This window comes from Rattus rattus, chromosome 5 (assembly GCF_011064425.1).
Source record: "Rattus rattus isolate New Zealand chromosome 5, Rrattus_CSIRO_v1, whole genome shotgun sequence".
In the NCBI taxonomy this organism is placed as follows: Eukaryota; Metazoa; Chordata; class Mammalia; order Rodentia; family Muridae; genus Rattus; species Rattus rattus.
Window position 1 is genome coordinate 129,687,252 of NC_046158.1, and position 23,921 is coordinate 129,711,172.

General features: G+C 42.3%; 2 pseudogenes; one reads left to right on the top strand and one right to left on the bottom strand.

The window, feature by feature from the left end:
- The first annotated feature begins 14,688 nt into the window (after positions 1–14,688).
- LOC116900687 lies at positions 14,689–15,857 on the top strand (annotated as a pseudogene).
- Positions 15,858–17,229: 1,372 nt separating this feature from the next.
- LOC116901027 lies at positions 17,230–17,872 on the bottom strand (annotated as a pseudogene).
- Between the last annotated feature and the right edge of the window lie 6,049 nt (positions 17,873–23,921).

The following is a 23,921-nucleotide window of genomic DNA, read 5'->3' on the forward strand; positions in this document are numbered from 1 at the left end:
ACTGAAGGAAACACAGAAAATAAAAATTGCACAGGAGAGAAAAACAAAGGAAGGTACACAAACAAGTGCACACCCTACAAGCACACAGAAACACACACACACACACACACACACACACACACACACACACACACACACCCCAGGTCTCCAGTACAGAAGAAGATAATTTACATACAGCTCCACAATCAAGCACAGTGACTAGGGGATGGGCAACAGCTGGCTGGAGGTAAGGCCAAGATGTCAGTGGCCCAACCACATGCTGGCCTAGAGGAAGTCTTCAGACCCAGGTTTACTGAATGCTAGTACTAGGGCAAACCTATTATCTAGGACACAATAGGAAAGCACAGGACAGACCCAACACCTAGGGTCTTAGTAAATGCCACATATACACAGCTACTTGCTATCCTCAAGGTTGAATACACACTTAACCTCAGGACCAATCCAAGTCCCTACTGATCAGCTCACATGCTGCTCTCCACTGCAGAACCAAAACTCATGGGGTAGAGGCCATATATTGCACCAGGATTCATCAAGTAGCCTCGAGGATCAACAAATGACAACTTTGTAATATCAATAACTGAAAAGACATGCAATGACCTCTTTTTTTTTCAAGTAAGCTTCATCCCAGGCATTAAGGGATGGTTTATTTTATTTTTTCATCTTTATTAACTTGAGTTTTTTTTTTTTATTTCAATTGTTATTACCTTTCCCGGTTTCTGGGCCAACATCCCCCTAACCCCTCTCCCTCCCCTTCTACATGGGTGTTCCCCTCCCCATCCTCCCCCCATTACCGCCCTCCCCCCAACAACCACATTCACTGGGGGTTCAGTCTTGGCAGGACCAAGGGCTTCCCCTTCCACTGGTGCTCTTACTAGGCTATTCATTGCTATGCACGAAGTTGGAGTCCAGGGTCAGTTCATGTATAGTCTTTGGGTAGGGGCTTAGTCCCTGGAAGCTCTGGTTGGTTGGCATTGTTGTTCATATGGGGTCTCAAGCCCCTTCAAGCTCTTCCAGTTCTTTCTAAGATTCCTTCAACGGAGGTCCTATTCTCAGTTCAGTGGTTTAATGATGGCATTCGCCTCTGTATTTGCTGTATTCTGGCTGTGTCTCTTAAGAGAGATCTACACCCGGTTCTTTCAGCCTGCACTTCTTTGCTTCATCCATCTTATCTAGTTTGGTGGCTGTATATATATGGGCGACATGTGGGGCAGGCTCTGAATGGGTGTTCCTTCTGCCTCTGTTCTAAACTTTGCTTCCCTATTCCCTCCCAAGGGTATTCTTGTTCCCCTTTTAAAGAAGGAGTGAAGCATTCGCATTTTGGTCATCTTTCTTGAGTTTCAGGTGTTCTGTGCATCTAGGGTAATTCAAGGTTTTGGGCTAATATCAACTTATCAATGAGTTCATACCATGTGTGTTTTTCTATGATTGGGTTAACTCACTCAAGATGATATTTTCCAGTTCCATCCATTTGCCTATGAATTTCATAAAGTCATTGTTTTTGATAGCTGAGTAATATTCCATTATGTAGATGTACCACATTTTCTGTATCCATTCCTCTGTTTAAGGGCACCTGGGTGCTTTCCAGCTTCTGCCTATTATAAATAAGGCTGCTATGAACATAGTGGAGCATGTGTCTTTGTTATATGTTGGGGTGTCTTTTGGGTATATGCCCAAGAGAGGTATAGCTGGGTCCTCAGGTAGTTCAATGTCCAATTTTCTGAGGAACCTCCAGACTGATTTCCAGAATGGTTGTACCAGTCTGCAATCCCACCAACAATGGAGGAGTGTTCTTTCTCCACATCCTCACCAGCATTTGCTGTCACGTGAGTTTTTGATCTTAGCCATTCTCACTGGTGTGAGGTGAAATCTCAGGGTTGTTTTGATTTGCATTTCCCTTATGACTAAAGATGTTGAACATTTCTTTAGGTGTTTCTCAGCCATTTGGCATTCCTCAGCTGTGAATTCTTTGTTTAGCTCTGAACCCCATATTTTTTCCAGGAGCTGAGGACCGAACCCAGGGACTTGTGCTTGCTAGGCAAGTGCTCTACCACTGAGCTAAATCCCCAACCCCAAACCCCATTTTTAATAGGGTTATTTGTCTCCCTGCAGTCTAAATCCTCGAGTTCTTTGTATATTTTGGATATAAGCCCTCTATCAGTTGGAGGATTGGTAAAGAACTTTTCCCAATCTGATGGTTGCTTTTTGTCATAACAACAGTGTCATTTGCCTTACAGAAGCTTCGCAGTTTTATGAGATCCCATTTGTCGATTCTTGATCTTAGAGCATAAGCCATTGGTGTTTTGTTCAGGAAATTTTCTCCAGTGCCCATGTGTTCGAGATGCTTCCCCAGTTTTTCTTTTATTAGTTTGAGTGTATCTGGTTTGATGTGGAGGTCCTTCATATACTTGGACTTAATCTTTGTACAGGGTGATAAGCATGGATCGATCTGCACTCTTCTGCATGCTGACCTCCAGTTGAACCAGCACCATTTGCTGAAAATGGTATCTTTTTTCCCATTGGATGGTTTTGGCTCCTTTGTCAAAAATCAAGTGACCATAGGTGTGTACATTCATTTTTGGGTTTTCAATTCTATTCCACTGCTCTATCTGTCTGTCTCTGTACCAATACCATGCAGTTTTTATCACTATTGCTCTGTAATACTGCTTGAATTCAGGGATAGTGATTCCCCAGGAAGTCCTTTTATTGTTGAGGATAGTTTTAGCTCTCCTGGGTTTTTTGTTATTCCAGATGAATTTGCAAATTGTTCTGTCTAACTCTTTGAAGAATTGGATTGGTATTTTGATGGGGATTGTATTGAATCTGTAGATCGATTTTGGTAAAATGGCCATTTTTACTATATTAATCTTGCCAATCCATGAGCATGGGAGATCTTTCCATCTTCTGAGATTTTCTTCAATTTCTTTCTTCAGAGGCTCGAAGTTCTTATCATATAGATCTTTCACTTGCTTGCTAAAGTTACATCAAGTTATTTTATATCATTTGGGACTATTATGAATGGTGTCATTTCCCTAATTTCTATTTCGGCTTGTTTCTCGTTTGTGTAGAGGAAGGGTACTGATTTATTTGAGTTAATTTTATACCCAGTCACTTTGCTGAAGGTGTTTATCAGGTTTAGTAGTTCTCAGGTGGTACTTTTGGGATCACTTAAATATACTATCATATCACCTGCAAATAGTGATATTTTGACTTCTCCTTTTCCGATCTGTATCCCTTTAATCTCCTTTTGTTGTCTGATTGCTCTGGCTAGAACTTCAAGAACTGTATTGAATAAGTAGGGAGAGAGTGGGCAGCCTTGTCTTTTCCCTGATTTTAGTGGGATTGCTTCAAGTTTCTCTCCATTTAGTTTAATGTTAGCTACTGATGTGCTGTATATGGCTTTTACTATGTTTAGGTATGGGCCTTGAATTCCTATTCTTTCCAGGACTTTTATGCTGAAGTGGTGTTGAATTTTGTCAAATACTTTCTCAGCATCTAATGAAACGATCATGAGGTTTTCATCTTTCAGTTTGTTTATATAATGGATCACGTTGATGGTTTTCCGTATATTAAACCATCCCTGCATGCCTGGGATGAAGCTTACTTGATCATGGTGGATGATTGTTTTGATCTGCTCTTGGATTTGGTTTGTCAGAATTTTATTGAGTATTTTTGCGGCAATATTCATAAGGGAAATTGGTCTGAAGTTCGCTTTCTTTGTTGGGTCTTTGTGTGGTTTAGGTATAAGAGTAATTGTGGCTTCATAAAAGGAATTCGGTAGTGCTCCATCTGTTTCAATTTTGTGGAATAGTTTGGATAATATTGGTACGAGGTCTTCTATGAAGGTCTGATAGAATTCTGCACTGAACCCGTCTGGACCTGGGCTCTTTTTGGTTGGGAGACCTTTAATGACTGCTTCTATTTCCTTAGGAGTTATGGGGTTGTTTAAATGGTTTATCTGTTCTTGATTTAACTTCAGTACCTGGGATCTGTCTAGGAAATTGTCCATTTCCTGCAGATTTTCAAGTTTTGTTGAATATAGGCTTTTGTAGTAGGATCTGATGATTTTTTAAATTTCCTCTGAATCTGTAGTCATGTCTCCCTTCTCATTTCTGATTTTGTTAATTTGGACACACTCTCTGTGTCCTCTCGTTAGTCTGGCTAATGGTTTATCTATCTTGTTGATTTTCTCAAAGAACCAACTTTTGGTTCTGTTGATTCTTTCTATGGTACTTTTTGTTTCTACTTGGTTGATTTCAGCTCTGAGTTTGATTATTTCCTGCCTTCTACTCCTCCTGGGTGCATTTGCTTCTTTTTGTTCTAGAGCTTTTAGAAGTGTTGTCAAGCTGCTGACATATGCTCTCTCCTGTTTCTTTCTGCAGGCACTCAGAGCTATGAGTTTTCCTCTTAGCACAGCTTTCATTGTGTCTCATAAGTTTGGGAATATCATATCTTCATTTTTCATTAAATTCTAAGAAGTCTTTAATTTCTTTCTTTATTTCTTCCTTGACCAGGTTATCATTGAGTAGAGTATTGTTCAACTTCCATGTATATGTGGGTGTTCTTCCCTTATTGTTGATGAAAACCAGCGTTAGCCCCTGGTGGTCTGATAGGATACATGAGATTATTTCTATCTTTCTGTATCTATTGAGGACTGTTTTATGACCAATTATATGCTCAATTTTGGAGAAAGTACCATGAGGTGGTTAGAAGAAGGTATATCCTTTTGTTTTAGGATAGAATGTTGTATAAATATTTCTTAAGTCCATTTGGTATGACTTCTCTTAGTCTGTCTATGTCTCTGTTTAATTTCTGTTTCCATGATCTGTCCATTGATGAGAATGCGGTGTTGAAATCTCTTACTGTTATTGTTTGCCATGACCTCTTAAGTGTCCAGTGCACATAGGGTCCTGCCCATATTTAGTACAAGGCAGGGCTGATGCCACATACTTCCTCAAGGCAAAACGAGTGACCTATGAGGGGACTGCAGAATGACATCATAAGAGAACTGCACTCAGGGGAGCCAAAGAAGTGGAATATTCCAGGAGTGATCAATAGCCAGGGGCCACCATATTGTACCTCCATGTTGGAGAAATTATCCATGCCCTATCACCACATCAGAGATGATATACATCTATGGGGATGGGACTTAATCTGTGCATAAGGCAGATCAGGATCTGTGGGGCACTATCATATTTATGAAAATTTTAAGCAGAATACATGTCAGACCCACACACTGCCCAACCCCTGGACAGGTCTAGTATCCTAGGTGTCAACTACATGATGACCAAATATCAGGCTTCTATCAAGAATGAACACCAATGAATCCATGAGGTCATATGAGTGTAGTAGTATCCACAGAGCTCAAACTTCTTCCCTTTAGGGAAGGTTCAGTATCTATGAACCATTCTCATGTGTAGAAGGAACAGAGGTACTTTAGAACATATTAAAGATTAGTTGGAGAGAAAAGGACAGCCACTTCTGTCTGCAGTTCCTTCTACGACCCTCTGGGGAGTATTTGTGTGTTCAAATAAAGTTTCAGTTTATTATTGTACCATGTATTCCCCCACAACAGCCATCCACCTCTCTTTGCTTGCAACTTTTACATTTTCTGCATAGACCTAGGTCTAGGAATTTTGTTTCATCTCAAGGGTATAGTACATCCACCCCAGACCCTTATAACATTGTCATCTCATGAATGAATGAATGAATGAACATTCCATCCAACCAGCCCCAGGCTACAAGCTCTTAACTGTAGTAGATAGAGGGGCCTCTGAATAAAAGTGTCATGCTTGTTAAGATCACTCTGAAGGATGTGCACAACTAGGCCCCTCCCTGTTGTTTCAGAAGGAGAGATATAGACTGCGTGTGAGAGTGACACTGGACCAAAGGTTCTCCACACCAAAGATGGCTCGTGAGAACATATTCAAGCTATCGACTACTTAAGGAAATGAAGTCACCAGTCGTGTAAAGAAAAAAGTACAGGAAAATTCTAGTCATAGTAAATGTTTGTGAAGGTGTCAACACATGCATTTATGATAAGGATTTGAACCTGTGGAATGGTTGTTCAGGACACATGTATAGGAAGAAAAATTTTACAAATTAGGGCTAAAAATGCAAGAGGTACAAATCTGTCAGCACAGCACCCAGGATTCAGAAAAAGATGTTACTACTGGCCAGCCTGCACTTCACATTAGCAACATGCTTCAGAGAAAGACAGTGCCAAGAGATTCTGACATTTATGTCAAGAAAAGTTAATTGAGAGAGGAATATGCTCAGGAAAAGAATCAAGAAAGGAGGAAAATATTGAATAGAGCAATCTTCCCAAAAGTGAGGACAATCCTGATAGCTCAGTGGGAGACTGCCACTCCTGCTCAAATTCCTGGACCAAGATTAACTTGGCTAGTGGCCTTTAGATACAGGAATGTGGGAGCATGTCAGTGGCAGGAACCTGATTTTCTCTGCCTGCCCCTGGAACTAAACTGAGCCAGTCCTACAGTTCCCTGCACCCAAATCCTGGGGGCAGAGTGCTGGATCCTCAGAGGTGCTGATAATCCTGAGAGCTCAGAGGAAACAACTACTTTCTACCCACATTCCTGATCCAAGAGGAAACTGCCTAGTGCCCTCTTTGCTCTCTTGGCACAGTGACAGGGGCAGGATCCTGCCTGCACCAAGAACTGAAAGCCAGTTGCCAGAAGTGACTACACACCTGGGAGCAGAGGTAAGACGAACTGTTCTGCACCAAGCAACCTGAGTGAAGGCTTCAGGTCACACAAACCAAGGTGCACCTCTCTGTTCCCAGATCTGTCTGAAATAAAAGAGGTCTTTTATCTCACACAATAATAGTAGGAGATTTGAAGACCCTGCCTGCTCTCATCAATGGACAGATCATGGAAACAGAAATTAAACAGAGACATAAACAGTTAGTTTCATCGAAGTGATGAACCAAATGAATTTAGCAGATATTTATAGAACATTTCATCCTAAAACAAAAGAGTATACCTTCTTCTCAGCACCTCATGGTATCTTCTCTAAATTGGCCATATAATTGGTCACAAAACAGGCCTCAACAGAAATAAGAAGACTGAAATAATGCATCTATCAGGTCACCATGGAATAAAGCTGGACATCAATAAAAAAGCAAAAACACAGAATGCACTCATACACATGGAAGTTGAACAACACTCTGCTCAAAGATAAATTGGGCAAAGAAGAACTAAAGAAAGAAATTAAAGATTTTTTAGAATTTAATGAAAATGAAGGTGCAGCATACCCAAACTTATACGACACAATGAAAAGAGTGCTAAGAGGAAAACTCCTAGCTCTGACTGCCTCCAAAAAGAAAAAGGAGAGAGCATACATTAGCAGCTAGACATCACACCTAAAAGATCTAGAACAAAAAGACGCAAATACACCCAAGAGGAGTAGAAAACAAGGTATAATCAGACTCAAGCCTGAAATCAACAAAAGAGAAATAAAAGGGACTATACAAAGAAACAACAAAACCAGGAGCTGGTTCCTTGAGAAAAGAAAGAAGATAGATAAACCCTTAGTCAGACTAACCAGAGGGCAATGAGACAGTTTCCAAATTAAGAAAATCAGAAATGCAAAGGGAGACATATCAACAGAATCTGAGGAAATTAAAAAAAATCATTAGATCTTAAAACAAAAGCCGATATTCAACAAAACTGGAAAATCTGGAGGAAATGGACAATTTCTAGCAAAATACCAGGTACCAAAGTTAAAATAGGATCTCGTAAACCATCTAAACAATCCCATAACTCCTAAAGAAATAGAGAAGGTTATTAAAAATCTCCCAACCAAAAAGAGTCCAGGACCAGATGGGTTTACTGCAGAATTCTATTAGATCTTCATAGATGACCTTATATCAATACTGTCCAAATTATTCCACAAAATAGAAACAGATTGAGCACTACCCAATCCTTTCAATGAAGCCACAATTATGCTTATGCTTAAACCACACAAATACCCAACAAAGAAAGAGTACTTCAGACCAATTTACCTTAGGAATATCAAGCAAAAATACGCAATAAAATTCTTACAAACTGAATCCAATAACACATCAAAACAATCATCCATCATGATCAAGTAGGCTTCATACCAGGGAATCAAGAATGATTCAATGTGTGGATATCCATCAATGTAATCCACTATATAAACAAACTCAAAGAAAAAAACCACAAAATCATTTCATTACATGCTGAGAATGCACTTGACAAAAATTCAACATTCCTTCAAGATCAAACTGCTGGAAAGATTAGTAATTCAAGGCCCATACCTAAACATAGTAAAAGCAATATACAGCAAACCAGTAGCTAACATTAAACTAAAAGGAGAAAACCTTGAAGCAATTCCATTAGAGAAGGCTGCTCACTTTCTTCCTACTTATTCAATATAGTACTCGAAGTCCTATCCACAGGAATCAGACAATGAAAGGAAGACACGATATACAAATTGGAAAGGAAGAAGACAAAATACCACTATTTGCAGATGATAGGATAGTATACTTAAAAAAACCACAAAAGTTCCACCAGAGAACTACTCAGCCTGATAAACACCCAGCAAAGTGGGTGGGTATAAAATTAACTGAAACAAATCAGTAGCCTTCCTCTACTCAAAGAATAAACAGGTTAAAATGAAATTAGGAAAATGACAAATAGTCCTTCAAAATAGTCCCAAATAATATAAAATACCTCATTGTGACTCTAGCCAAGCAAGTGAAGGATCTGTATGACAAAAATTTCAAGTCTGTGAAGAAAGAAAATGAGGAAGATCTCAGAAGATGGGAAGACCACCCATGCTCATGGATAGGCAGGATTAATATAATAAAAATGGACATTTTGTCAAGAACAATCCAAAAATTCAATGCAATCCCCATCAAAATCCCAACTCAATTCTCCATAGAGTTAGAAATAGCAATTTGCTAATTCATTTGGAATAACAAAAAACCCAGGGGAGCGAATAAAAGAACTTCTGGGGGAATCACCATCCCTGACCTCAAGCAGTATTACAGACCAGTAGCGATAAAAAACCAACCAACCAACCAAACAAACAAACAAAAAAAACCCCAAACCCCCCCAAAAAAAACCCCAAAAAACCCCCCAAAAAAAACCCAAAAAACTGTATGGTATTTGTACAGAGACAGGCAGATAGATCTGTGGAATAGAATTGAAGACCCAGAAATGAATCCATATACCTATTTTCACTTGATCTGTGACAAAGGAGCTAAAACCATTTAATGGAAAAAAGATAGCATTTTCAACAAATGGTGCTGGTTCAACTGGAGGTCAGCATGTAGAAGAATGCAAATAGATCCATTCTTATCACCCTGTACAAAGCTTAAATCCAAGAAGATCAAGGACCTCCATATAAAACCAGATACACTCAAACTGATAGAATAAAAAGTGTATAAGGGTCTCCATCACATGGGCCCTGGGAAAATTTCCTGAAGAAAACACCAATGGCTTATGTTCTAGGAGCAAGAATCAACAAATGGAACCTCATAAAATGACAAAACTTCTGCAAGGCAAAGAATATTGTCATTAGGATGAAATGGCAACCAACAGACTGGGAAAAGATCTTTACCAATCCTACATCTGATACAGGGCTAATATCCAAAATATTCAAAGAATACAAAAAGTTTGACTCCAGAGAGCCAAATAACCCTATTAAAAATGGGGTACAGAGATAAACAAAGAATTCTCATCTGAGGAAATCAAATGGCTGAGAAGTAGCTAAAGAAATGTTCAACATCCTTTGTCATCAGGGACACACAAATCAAAACAACCCTGCAATTCTACTTCACACCAGTCAGAACCGTTAAGATCAAAAACACAGGTGACAACAGATGCTGACGAGGATATGGTGAAAGAGGAACACTCCTTATTTGTTGGTGGGATTTCAAACTGGTAGAGTCACTCTGGGAATCAGTCTGGAGGTTCCTCAGAAAATTAGACATTACACTACATGAGGACCCAGCTATATCTCTCCTGGACAAATACACAAAAGCTGCTCCAACATACAGTAAACACGCATGCTCCACTATGATCATACCAGCCTTATTTAAAACCCAGAAGCTGAAAAGAGCCCACACGCCCTTCAACAATGGAATGGATACAGAAATTGTGGTAAAATGGAGTACTATACAGTTATCAAAAACAGTGACTTCATGAAATTCATAGGCAAATAGATTGAACTAGAAAATATCATCCTGAATGAGGTAACCCAATCACAGAAAAACATACATGGTATGCACTCACTGATAAGTGGATGTTATCCCAAAAGCTTCAATCACCCAGACTACACACAGCTCAAGAAGGATGACCAAAGTGCAGATGCTTCACTCCTGCCAAAAAGGGAGAACAGAAATATTTATAGGAGGGGATATGGAGGCAAAATTTGGAGCACAGGCAGAAGGACTGGCTATTCAGAGCCTGCCCCACATGTGGCACACACACACACACACACACACACACACATTATACACACACACACATTATAACACACACACACACGCACACAGAAACACACACATGCACACACACATACACAGCCACCAAAACTACATAAGATTGATGAAGCTCAGAAGTGCATGCCGACAGGAAGCAGATACAGATGTCTCCTGAGAGACACAGCCAGAGCATATCAAACACAGAGGCGAATGCTAGCAGCAAACCATCGATCTGAGAACTATACCTGCCTTGGGGGAATTAACAAAAGGATTGAAAGAGCTGAGAGGTTTGCAAACCCATAATAACAACCAACCAGAGCTCCCAGGGACTAAACCACTGCCCAAAAACTATACATAGACTGACCCATTGCTCCAGCTGCATAGGTAGCAGAGGTTGGCCTTGTTGGGTTCCAATAGAAGGAGAAGCCCTTGGTCCTGTTAAGGTTGGACCCCCAGTGTAGGGAAATGTTGGGGAGGTGGGGGAAAGGGTGTTGGATGGGGAGGGGAACACCGTTATAGAAGGGGATGGGATGTCATAGGAGGCTAATGTCCTGGAAACCGGGAAAGGAAATAACATTTGAAATGTAAATAAAATAGTATCCAATAAAATATAAACAAATATAAATGAAAAAACAAAAAATGGGATACAGAGCTAAACACAGAATTCTCAGATGAGGAATATCGAATGGCTGAGAAGTACCTAAAGAAATGTTCAACATCTTTAGTCATCAGGGAAATGCAAATTGAAACATCCCTGAGATTCCACCTCATATCAGTCAGAATGGCTAAGATCAAAAACTCAGGTGACAACAGACTCTGGCGAGGATGTGGACAAAGGGGACCACTCCTCCATTGTTGGTGGGATTGCAAACTGGTACAACCACTCTGGAAATCAGTCTGGACATTCCTGTGAAAACTGGACACTGCATTACCTCAGGACCCAGCTATATCACTTCTGGGCAGATACCCAAAGGCCGCTCCAGCATAAAACAAAGACACATGCATCACCATGTTCATAGCAGTCTTTGTAAAAGCTAGAAGCTGTAAAGAACCCAGATACCCTTCAACGGAAGAATGGATACAGAAAATGTGTTACACCTACACAACGGAGTACTACTCAGCTATCAAAAACAATGACTTCATGAAATTCATAAGCAAATGTACTGAACTAGAAGATATCATCCTGAGTGAAGTAACCCAATCACAGAAAAAGACAAATGGTATGCACTCACTGATAAGTGGATATTAGCCCAAAAACTAGAATTACCGAGGATATAATCCATAGACCACATGAAGCTAAAGAAGGATGAGCAAAGTGGGGATGCTTTACTACTTCTTCAAAGAAGTAACAAAAACATTCATAGAACAGGATATGTAGACAAAGTTTGGAGCAGAAATGGAAGGAATAGCCATTCAGACCCTGCCCCACATTGTTATATAACATATATATATATATATATATATATATATATATATATCTCCAGCAAAACAATATATATGTATATATCCAGCAAAACTAGATAATATTGATGAAGCTAACAAGTGCATGCTGATTGGAGCCTGATATAGCTGTCTCCTGAGAGGCACAGCCAGAGCATGACCAATACAGGTGTGAATGCTAGCAGGAAACCATTGAACTGAGAATGGAGTCCCCCTTGGAGGGGTCAGAGAAAGGATTGAAGGATTGCAGGGATTTGCAACCCAGTAAGAACAACAATACCAACCAACCAAAGGTCCCAGTGACTAAACCACTACCCAAAGACTAGACACGAACAGACCCATGGTTCCAGCTGCAGAGGATGGCCTTGTTGGGCACCAATGGAAGGAGAAGCCTTTGGTCCTGCCACGGCTGGACCCCGCAGTGTAGGGGAAAGTTGGGGTAGAGGCAGGAAGGAGAGAGGTGGTTGGAGAGGGAACACCCTTACACAAGAAGAGGAGGGGAGATTGGTTGGTGGTCTTATGTCCGGGAAACCAGCTAAGTGAATAACATTTGAAATGTAAATAAAAATATCCAATAAAAAAAGGAAAGAAAAATTAGGCAACCTAAAAAGAGATGCTAAAATGATTGGCAGATGTTGGTGTAAAATCAGGGAAATGAGCCAGTAGAAAACAGTAAGAAGTCAGAGCTGCAGTGCAGGCAATGAATGTGGTAGATTCTCGTGAATTGCCAGTTCTGTTCATCTACTAGTAGGAAGAGATGATGTATCAAGAATTAGGGGAGGCATTGGGCAGCTGAAGCTCTCAACATTTATTTTGAAGACAAAATAATAATCCTTCCTTTGCAGAAACAGAGGGTTATTCCAGGTTGCTGTGTGTCTTCTTGGTAACACTTCTGTTGCAGGCAGAGCATGCAGTCCAGCTCTCGGTCGACATCATGGGAGGGTAACAATCCCCCAGACACACAATGCCTAATATCAGCAATGACACAGCTTTAAAACGTGGGGTCCTTTGAGAACTGAGCATTTCTGCAGGCATGAGGTGATGTCTCTGCTGTGGGTGGTACTCTTCCACCCAGGTTTTCTGTGCTCAAAAAGGTGGCCATTTCCCACATCGCTGCAGGTGAGGCTGGCTGCAAGCCTTGTTCTGTGTTGAGCGATGTTACTGGTGTGTTCTGTAGTTTGATGAGCACACGGCTTTTGAATGCTGATTGAATGGCTTCAGAATCTCTTGGCCCTTCCCAGACTTCAATGGGAAAAAACAATGAAGCAGCAGCAGCAGCAGCAGCAGCAGCAGCAGCAGCAGCAGCAGCAGCAGCAGCAGCAGAGATTACACAGGGAGCAAGGACATACGCATGCCATTAACCACCTTTATGTTAAATCTGAACAATATCCACCAGTTTTCAATAGAGTGGGGTAAGGAGATAGAGGAATCCAGTTCCTCTTTAACATATTTGAGGGTCTCTGGGTCTTTCTACATGGTGGGAGTGTGGCATATAACAATGGGCTACCCAGAGGAAATCCCACATTGTCACATCAGGGGATCTCATCTATTTTACCATCATTTCCCTGCCCATGCAATCCTTCTTACCAGCAACTTCTCTGGACTCTAGAGGCAAGCACTTCAGACTCATCTTGGATCTCCTCAAATGACAGATCATAGTTAAGTCTCACCTTGCACAGAGCTGCATACCCTTCACCAAAATGGGGAACGAGGCACATTCTGGCTTCCCATGACTTCTAGAAAGCAGTAGAATAGGGAGTTGATGTATCAGAAGGGTGTGGAGACTAAACAAAACTAACTTGGAGGAATGTTTCCAGAAGAAGGCATCTCTCACAATATGAAATTACCTTTGTTTGTTGAGGATTCTTCCACTTCAAGGAATCTTGTTATTATCCACTGTGCGTGTGTCTGTTTGTATGTGAGTCACTGTGTGTGTGTGTGTGTGTGTGTGTGTGTGTGTGTCCCACCAGATGAAGAATACCCATCAAATGACTCAAGTGTGAATGTAATCTGCACAACCAGAGACTAGAGCTGGTAGCTTTGTAAGGCTCTGGATATATCTCAGGGTCTTAGCATTACCCAGGATGCTATGGAGGACTGCAGCAGAGCTGTGGGGTTGAGCAGTCTCTGCCCATCTGAATTCACTTGGGATTCCAGATGCACTTTTACTGCTTCTCAGTTTTGTTGCTGCCTAAACCTGGTTATGCATATCTTTCAGACACATGGAACATGTTCCTCTGGGTTCCTTCCTCTGCCTCCAGGACCACTGTCTTCTCAGCTCACAGGTACACCTGGAGACAGGCAGTTGAGCTGACATCCTCACTGTGCATGAGGGTTCTCTGTAGTCTGGCGTTTATTCTCAGTTGCCTTGGTAATCACCAGCGCTCCATGGATGCTTTTTCCAAGTCTCTGTGTGATGTGAAGAGCAGTGCACTGGACCACAGCTACTGTTTGACGGCTGCCCAGTGTGGAGCTCCTATATGGGACAGGCAGAAGGACCACCACCCAGCCTTTCTCCTCTGATTCATCCTTCAGACTGCAGGGAAAAACATTGTTTAAGCTTGAGATGTGGACAGAGCTTCCCCCTGACTAACACACAGCCACCTGAAATTCCTGGATCTCTCCTCCCTGCTTCTGTGTGCATCCTCAGTAGGCTCCTCTCCACCCTCTTCTATCATCCTCCAGGGACCACAGGGTCTCTGACAGCACTCGAAACAGACATAAATCTTAGTAGAACCCCAGCTTCCCGCCGGGCGGTGTGTCAGCTGCAGGTGAGCATCATGGCTGTTTGGAGACTGTCCTGGATGGTGGAGCTGCTGGCCAAGGCCTGGCGGGCCTTCATGGACGAGTTAGGAGCCGAGCAAGAGCTGGCAGTGTTGGCGCCTGGCCATGTCAACCACAACGAGGAGCACAGGGACTACAACCAGGTCCTGGGACTGCCCATGGCTCTGGAGCTTGTGAACTTGCTGGTTGGAGCCCACGGGCAGATGGGCTTCTTTCTCTCCTCACAGTTTCCAAAGATGAAGAAGAACCCCAGCAACAGCTATTCCCACTGACGTCAGCCCAGTGGTCCTTGGAGCCTTGAATCCCACAGTGGGACAATTATGTCAAGGTGATTCAGTATTACCCAGCTTTTGTCCCTCTCTGGTTTCAATGCAGTGGAGGTCAGCTCAGTGTCCCTGGGGTGGGGAGTCGACTTTCCAGCTCAGCTTCTCTGGAAGTCGCCACATACACCTTCCTCCAGTAGCTCTGCCCAGACTCACTGGCAATAGCAACCCGGGCCCGGGTTAGTCAAAGGACTGAACACAGCTTCGCTGGGGTGCCCTGTAGCATCATGAACCAACTCATCGCACTGCTGGGGCAGAAAGGCTATTTGCTACTCATTGACTGGAAAAGAGCGTGGTGTGACTGTCAGACTCCAAGCTGGCTGTGCTCACCACGAACTCCAATGTCTGCCATTCCTTGGGCTCCAGCAAGTACCAGATTCATTGACACCAATGTGAAGAAATGGCCCAGGCCCTGGGCAAGGTGAGCCTTCTAGAGGTGCGGATGGAGGAGCTTGAAGCAGGAAGGGAGCTGATGAGCAAGGAGGGCTTCTGGCAGCCCTTACATGTAGTAGGTGAGATCTGGAGAACAGGCCATGCAGCAACTGCTCTGAACTGATGAGACTCAGGGACTTTGGGGTCTCATGGTGGACAGTCACTATTCACTCAGGGATGTCTATGGCGTGAGCTGTCCCGAGCTGGACCAATTAGTTGAGGACTCGCTCTCTGTGCCTGGGATTTATGGCAATTGCATGACAGGCGTTGGCTTTGGTGGCTGCACTGTCACATTGCTGGAGGCCTCTGCTGCCCCCCTTGTCAAGCATCACTTACAGGAGCAGGACAGTGGGACAGCCACCTTCTACCTCTCTCATGCTGCCGATGGAGCTCAGGTGCTGAGTTTGTGAGGTGTCCCTGTGACTTATATAACCACAGGCATTAGGCAGAGGCAGCTGGTGGGTACCTCTGCCTGCATCAGGCATCCTCCTCCTGTGTCTGGGTGTTTAATAAACATGTGCCGTTTACGGTGTTGAAAAAGAAAAAGGAAAAGAAAAAGAAAAGGAAAAGAAATCTTAGTAGAAATCGGCCGGACTTATGGTTGGCTGTGCTGGTCCTGTGCTGACATGGGCCCTCAGGCTGATCCTTCCTGAGTGCACCATGGATCCCTTTACCAACCTTCTCCAGCATCCTTGCCTAGCATTGGGCCACTATTTTCTGCTGTCTACAGGTAGCTCAAGTTTTGGAGGACTGGTCATAGGAGAGGGGAAAGGATGGGATTTTCTCTCTGGCATGATAGATACAATGTCACCAAACTCCTCAATGTGAATGCTGAGGTTACTTTAATGGAAGAAAGAACCAGAGAGTGTATCCTTTCCCATCACATCCCAGCTAATTGATTTAGCCTGTGTCTCTGAAGCACTCTACAGTGGCTGCCATGATTTTGATATTTGTCACTGGGAGGCAGCAAGACAATCTTCTTAAGGCTTTGGGAATCACCTTCATGCCCTTCCAGCCCAACATGCTTATTAGAGACTCTGGGCATACCCTGGCACTGCCTTCATAGTTGCTCCTGATGGTCTGTTTCCCTGGAGGCTGAGGTGCCGTCTTCTAAGAATTACTTGCCTGGATTCTCTTCCTGTATCTTCTTACTGGGGAAGGGGCTTCTGGTCTTGGACTCCCAAGAGGACATGCTGCTACTTGTCTCTGAGGACTCAGAGCTTTCATTGACCACATCTTGTGTGTTTTCAAAGGTTGACTTTTGTGAGGATGTGAACAAGTGGTTCCTGATGATGTCATTGTTGTTGTTGTTGTTGTAGTTTTTGTTGCATTTCCTTTCCTTGATGATGAAATTGTGGAATTGATGCTGCCCTCATTCTGCCTGAATGTCCCTTTTCCGAAGTGAGGCATAAGCCCCTGCAGTGGGGAGGTGTTTTCTAGGAAGCTATTTTTAATTGAAGAAAGGGAGGGAGGCATACTGTGCCTCCTCTTACACCCTTTCCCCCCATCTCCAGGCACCTCAGAGAAAGTGTGCAAAGAGAATTTAGGAAGGCTCAGGGCCCTGGTTAACCTCCTTGCAGGCAGAGGAAGGTTGGAAGCTTTTGTAGGGTCCAGTGTACCACCCTGGCCTCCATAGTGATTCAGTTGCTAGGTAGACTCCCTTCTGATAGTCAAGTAGTTGCCATGGCATGACTATACTTCCACTCCCTCAAAGTATATCTGAGTTCTTGAATGTTGTATCCAATCACAAACATTCCAAAGGCAATGTTGGGCTCTGGTTCTCTAGGAATTTCCTCTGAGGAACTCAATGTGTCTGGAACATGGCACAGCCATAGGTGTGCCATTATATCTTTGATGGATGGTCTCATTGTGGGGTCTATTTTCATTAATCTCTTCAATAGGTCTTGAAGCTCTGGGGAGAGGTGATATGGGGTCCAACAGCTCCAGGATAGGATTTCTTAATTTATCTTGGAAAGCAATCTTTCTCTGAGTGGGAGGAATCCGATAACTAATATAATAGGAGTCCTAGGCTCAACATGCCAGTTGGAAGGACATCACATGATGTGTGACGGGACACTTGAGGAGCACAGTACTGTGCTGTGCCACAAAAGCCCTCAAACTTTTCCCCAGAGGCCAATCTTTTATATAAACCAAAGTCAGTGAGTTTCACATGCCCCTCCCAATCCAATAAGATGTTCTCAGCCTTGATGTCAGGGTGGGCAATATTCTGACTATGGATACAGCTCATGGACAAACAGAGTTCCCTAAATATGCTACGTGCCTCTTCCTCTTGCAGACGCCCATACTTGTTGATGTAGTTCCACAGGGATCCCTGGGTTGCATATTTCATCACAAGGTATGTTTTGTGCCTGGTCTCAATGACCTGTAGAAGCTATATTATGTGACTATGATATACTAATTTCATGAGGTCAATCTCAGAGATGACTAATAAGTCTATACTTGTGATCTTTTCCAATATCTTGATGGCTACCAGAGTCTGGGTCATAAGGTAGAGAGCAACTTTGCCTTGTTCAAAGAACCTTCATCTAGGGTGCCAGGATGTAGTAATCCAGTACCAGGGTGTTCCTTTCCTTGTAACTGGCCTTGAGTTCTATCGACATCGTCACACTTCCGTCCTCTTGGTCAGAGTCACCAGGAACTACAGTGAGAATAGTTGGCAGGAAACACAAATTAAAATTTCTTCTCGCAAAGCTGACTACTAGAGATTCTAAGATTAAAAGTCAGAGTTACCTACAAAGAAGAGTCTGGCTATGGCTCCAGGGCACAGGGAAGTCAGAACGAAGCAAAGACAAACACAGTGAATGGAAAGAAGGAAGAAGCTCAGAGCAGAAAGAAAGCAAGGACAATGGAAGACAACAAATTATACAGGAGAACAAGGATCCCCATTTCAAAGGAGAACACATTGACGAACTTACCTAAGCCATCTATTATGAAGGGAAAGCATTGTGTGTGTGTGTGTGTGTGTGTGTGTGTGTGTGTGTGTGTGTGTGTGTGTGTGTGTGTTTCCAACCAGATGTGTAAAAGCACAGTAAAATTCACATAGAAGATTTGGGGGGGAAGGAAACATCTGGGGTGGGGGCTCTGCACCAATTACAAGCAACAGCAAGTTGAACAGCAGTCAAGCCTTAGATTGGATTCCTAGTGGGCAGAGATTTCTAAGGGTAGGCATTTCCAGGATCAGGATTGCTGGAATTCCGTGCCCTGATCTTATGGAGATCAGAGATGGGTGGCTTTTCTGCTCAGGATCTGGTGACTTTTCTTGCTCAGTGATTACTCAGGTTTGTTTTTTGGTTTAACTGCTTGCTTCACCCGGTTTGTTCCTACACATGGTCCATTGTTCAGGATGGGAAGTCCTTTCAGGCCACAGGATGATTGACTTAGGTTCTAGGGCACAGTCATGGAGCTCTTCAGGAGTGTGGAAAGGACGTTCTGCCCCCATGGCAGCCCCTGTGGTGTTACCTCACTCTGATGGCAGGCAGAGTCTGCAGAGTAAGTGTCATTGCCCTGGCAGTTCCTGCTGAGTTACCTCACTGTGGTCCCCGGCTGAGGCAGAAAAGGAGGTGCAGTTCCTTGGCAGCTTCTGCAGCTGTACCTCAAGTTGTTTTTACATTTATTCCTGTTATTGGATATTTTTTTTTACATTTCAAATGTTATTCCATTTCCTGGTTTCCCCTCCAGAAACTCTCTATCCCCACTTCCTCTGCTTTTGTGAGGGTGCACCTCCACCCACCTACTACCTCCCACCTCCTCATTCTGACATTACCCTACACTGGGGCACCAAGCCTTGACAGGACCAAGGGCCCCTCCTTCAATTGATGCCTGACAAGGGCATCCTCTTCTACATATGCAGCTAGAGCCATAGATCCATCCCTGTGTACTCTCGGGATGGTGGTTTAGTCCCTGGGAACTCAAGGAATTATGGTTGGTTCATATTGTTATTGTTCTTACAGGGTTGCAAATCCTATCAGCTCCTTCAGTCCTGTCTCTTAACTCCTTCAATGTGGATCTCATTATCAGTTCAGTGGTTAGCTGCAAGCATCTGCCTCTGTGTTTGTCAGGCTCTGGCAGAGCCTCTCAGAAGACAGCTATGTCAGGCATCCATACTTTGGTCTTTCTTCTTCTTAATCTTCAGAATGTATGTAAATTGTGTCTTGGGTATTCCAAGCTTTGGGACTAATATTCACTTATCACTGAGTGCATATCTTGCGTGTTGTATTGTGATTGGGTTACCTCACTCAGGTTGACATTTTCGAGTTCTATTCATTTGCCTGTGAATTTCATGGAGTCATTGTTTTTAAGAGCTGAGTAGTATTCCATTGCATAAATGTAGCATATTTTCAGTATCCTTTCCTCTGTGGAAGGACTTCTGGGTTCTTTTCAGTGTCTGGCTATTATCAATGAGGCCACTATGAACATAGTGGAGTACTTGTCCTTGTTATAAGTTGGAGCATCTTTTGGGTATATGCCTAGGAGTGGTATAGCTGAGTCAGGAAGTCCTATGTTCAATTTTCTGAGGAACCACCAGACTGATTTCAAGAGTGGTTGCATCAGCTTGCAATCCAATTAAAAATGGAGGAGTGTTCCTCTTTCTCCATATCCTAGCAAGCATCTGATGTAACCTGAGATTTTGATCTTAGTCATTTTGACAGGTGTGGGGTAGAATCTTAGGGTTCTTTTGATTTGCATTCCCCTGATGGCTAAGGTTGTTGAACATTTCTTTATGTGTTTCTTGGGTATTCCATATTCCTTAATTGAGAGTCTTTGTTCAGCTCAATAATCCATTTTTGGTAGGGTTATTTATTCTTCTGAAGTCTATCTTCTTGTGTTCTTTGTATATATTGGATGTTAGCCCTCTATCAGATGTAGGATAGATAAAGATCTTTCTCCAATCTCTTGGTTCCCATTTTGTCCTAATGACAGTGGATCTTTGCCTGACAGAAGCTTTGCAATTTTTTTGAGGTCCCATTTGTCGATTCTTGATCTTAGAACATAAGCCATTGGTGTTCTGTTCAGGAAAATTTTCCCTGTGCTCATGTGTTTGAGGCTCTTCCCCACTTTATTTTCTATTAGTTTGAGTGTATCTGGTTTTATGTGGAGGTCCTTGATCTACTTGTCCTTGAGTTTTGTACGAGGCAATAAGAATGGATCTATTTGCATTCTTCTAGATGCTGATCTCCAGATGATTCTACACCATTTGTTGAAAATGCTATTTCTTTTCCTACTGGGTGGTTTTTGTTCCTTTGGCAAAGATCACGTGACCATAGGTGTGTGGGTTTATTTTTTTGTCCTCAGTTCTATATTCCATTGATCTATCTGCCTGTCTCCGTACCAATACCATACAGTTTTTATCACTATTGGTCTGCAATACAGCTTGAGGTTAGGGATGGTGATTTTCTTCAGAGGTTTTTTAATTGTGGAGAAGTTTTTGCTACACTGGGATTTTGTTATTCCAAATGAATTTACAAATTGCTCTTTCTAATACTATGAAGAATTGAGTCGAATCTCTACATTGATAAGAGTGGGGTATTGAAGTCACCCCCTATTATTGTTTGAGTTGCAATGTGTGCTTTGAGCTTTAGTAAATTTTCTTTTATGAATGTTGGTGCCCTTGCATTTGGAGCATATATATTCAAAATTAAGAATTAATCTTGGACTTTTCCTTTGACGAATATGAAGTGTCCTGAGTTATCTTTTATGATAACTTTTAGTTGAAATTCAATTTTATTTGGTATTATAATGGCTATTCCAGCTTGTTTGTTGGAACCATTTGTTTTGAAAAAAAAATTCCCTCCCTCTTACTCTGAGGAAGTATCTGTCTTTGTCACTAAGGTGCATTTCCTGTATGCAACAAAATGCTGGAGCCTGTTTATTTATGCAGTCTGTTAGTCTATGTCTTTTTATTGGATTCAGTCTATTGATGTTGAGAGATATTAGGGACTAATGATTATTAATTCTTACTATTTTTGTTGTCAAAGATAGAATTATGTTTGTATGGTTATCTTTTTTTGGGTTAGTTTCCATCCTTGTATTGGAGTTTTTCATTTATTATCCTTTGTAGGGCTGGATTTGTGGGAATATATTGTGTAAATTTAGCTTTGTCATGGAATTTCTTGGTTTCTCCTTCTATGTCACTTGAGAGTTTTCCTGGATATAGTAGCCTGGGTTGGCATTTGTGTTTTCTTAGGGTCTATACAACATTTGCCCAGGATCTTCTACCTTGCATAGTCTCTATTGAGAAATCTGGTTAATTCTGACACGGCTTTATATGTTACCTGACCTTTTTCCCTTATTGCTTTTAATATTCTTTCTTTGTTTAGTGCATTTGGTGTTTTGAGTATTATGGGATGAAAGGAATTTCTTTTCTGGTCCAATCTAATTGGAATTCTGTAGGCTTCTTGTATGCTATGGGCATCTCTTTCTTTAGGATAGGGAAGATTTCTTCTATAATTTTGTTGAAGATGTTTTACTGGCCCTTTAATTTGGGACTCTTCACTCTCTTCTATACCTATTATCCTTAGGTTTGATTTTCTCATTGTATCCCGGATTTCTTGGACACTCTGTGTTTTTGCACTTTCTTTGATTGTTGTGTCAATGTTTTCTATGGCATCTTCTGCCCCTGATATTCTCTCTTCTATCTCTTGTATTCTGTTGGTGATGATTGTATCTAGACTCCTGATCACTTCCCTAGGTGTTCTATCTCCGGGGTTGTCTCCCTTTGTGCTTTCTTTATTGTTTCAATTTCCATTTTTAGATCCTGGGTGGTTTTGTTCAATTCCTTCACCTGTTTGGTTGTGTTTTTCTGTAATTCCTTAAGGAATTTTTGTGTTTCCTCTTTAAGGGCTTCTACCTTTTTACCTGTATTGTCCTGTATTTTTTAAGGGAGTTATATATGTCTTTCTTAAAGTCTTCTAACGTCATCATGAGATGTGATTTTAAATCAGAATCTTGCTTTTCCAGTGTCTTGGGGTATCTTGGGCTTGCTGTGGTGGGAGAACTGGGTTCCGATGATGCCAAGTGGCCTCGCTTTCTGTTGCTTCAGTTCTTGTACTTACCTCTCCACATCTAGTTATTTCTGGTGTTAGCTTGTCTAGCTCTCTCTGACAGTGGCTTGATACTCCTATAAGCCTGTGTGTCAGCACTCCTGAGAGACCAGCTCTCTCCTGGCCGGATTGGGGTACAGAGAGCTGTGGTACTGTGTCAGCTCAGGGAACATATGGAAACTGTCAGGATCGTATCCCAGATTGCTCTTAGGTGCCTGTGTCCTGAGGGTTCCAGGCAGTTTCCTTTGAGCAGAAGTGGTATGTCAGCAATCCTGGGAGCCCAACACTCTCCTGGTGGGATCTGGGTACAGAGATCTGTGACACAGGGTTGGCCTCAGGTGCAGTCCCCAGAACAAATTTTATTGTCCACTATCACTGCAAAATGCCACCACTATTTCTTGATACATCATCTCATTATACTAGTAGCCCAGGTGACCCAAACCTAGGTAATTCACAGTAAACCACCACATTCATTGCCTGCAGTAGATCTCTGACTTCTTGCTATACCTTGGCTGATTTCTAGTTTTAAATCATCATCTTCCATCATTTTAGCATCTTGTTTTAGGTTCCTCTATCCAATATTTTCCTCCCTTTGTGGCTTCCATTCCTCCACATATTCTCCTATTTTACCCATCTTGACATAAATGGCCTTTTCTTTCTTAGAAGCAGGCTGGTTTTGTGAAACATAGACTGGCCAGTAGTAACTCTCCATATTTTTCACGATCCTGAGTGCTGTGGCGACAGGTTTACACATCCTGCATTTTTAGACCTATCCCTAATGCTCCTCTGCCTAGACGTGTGGGTGTGTGGAGAAGGCATTTCATGGATCCCAACCCTTATTGTACACACAGGTTTTGACAAGCATTCACTGTGACTGACGTTTTTCTGTGCCTTGTTTGTTTGTTTGTTTTTACACACCTGTTGTTTTGAGTGCTTTAAAGAGTTGGATATACATGGACTGACCCTGACTCTGAAGGTTGCAAATGAATATCCTAGAACACCAGTGGAAGAAGCTGGGTCCTGCTAAGACTTTGACACTGGGGGAGGTTGGAGGGAACACCCATAAGGAAGGGGAGGGGGAGGGGATTTGCTTCCAGGGTCTGGCTCAAGGTTTCCCAGAACCCTTTACACTGGGGTTTACTTTCTTCCAGGGTTGGCTCATTCTGGTTTAACAAAAATGGCAGGGGCCTGAATACATAATCCACCAGTAAGTAAAGAAGGCTGACACTTTACTCATGGCTACTCCCAGCACTCTGGTTAAGAGGGCAGTCTAAACTAAATGGAGAGAAACTTGAAGCAATCCCACTAAAAATCAGAACTGGACAAGGCCAACCTCTCACTACATATTCAATATACTACTCAAGTCCTAGCCAGAGCAATCAGACAGTGAAAGGAGGTCAAATGGATACAAAT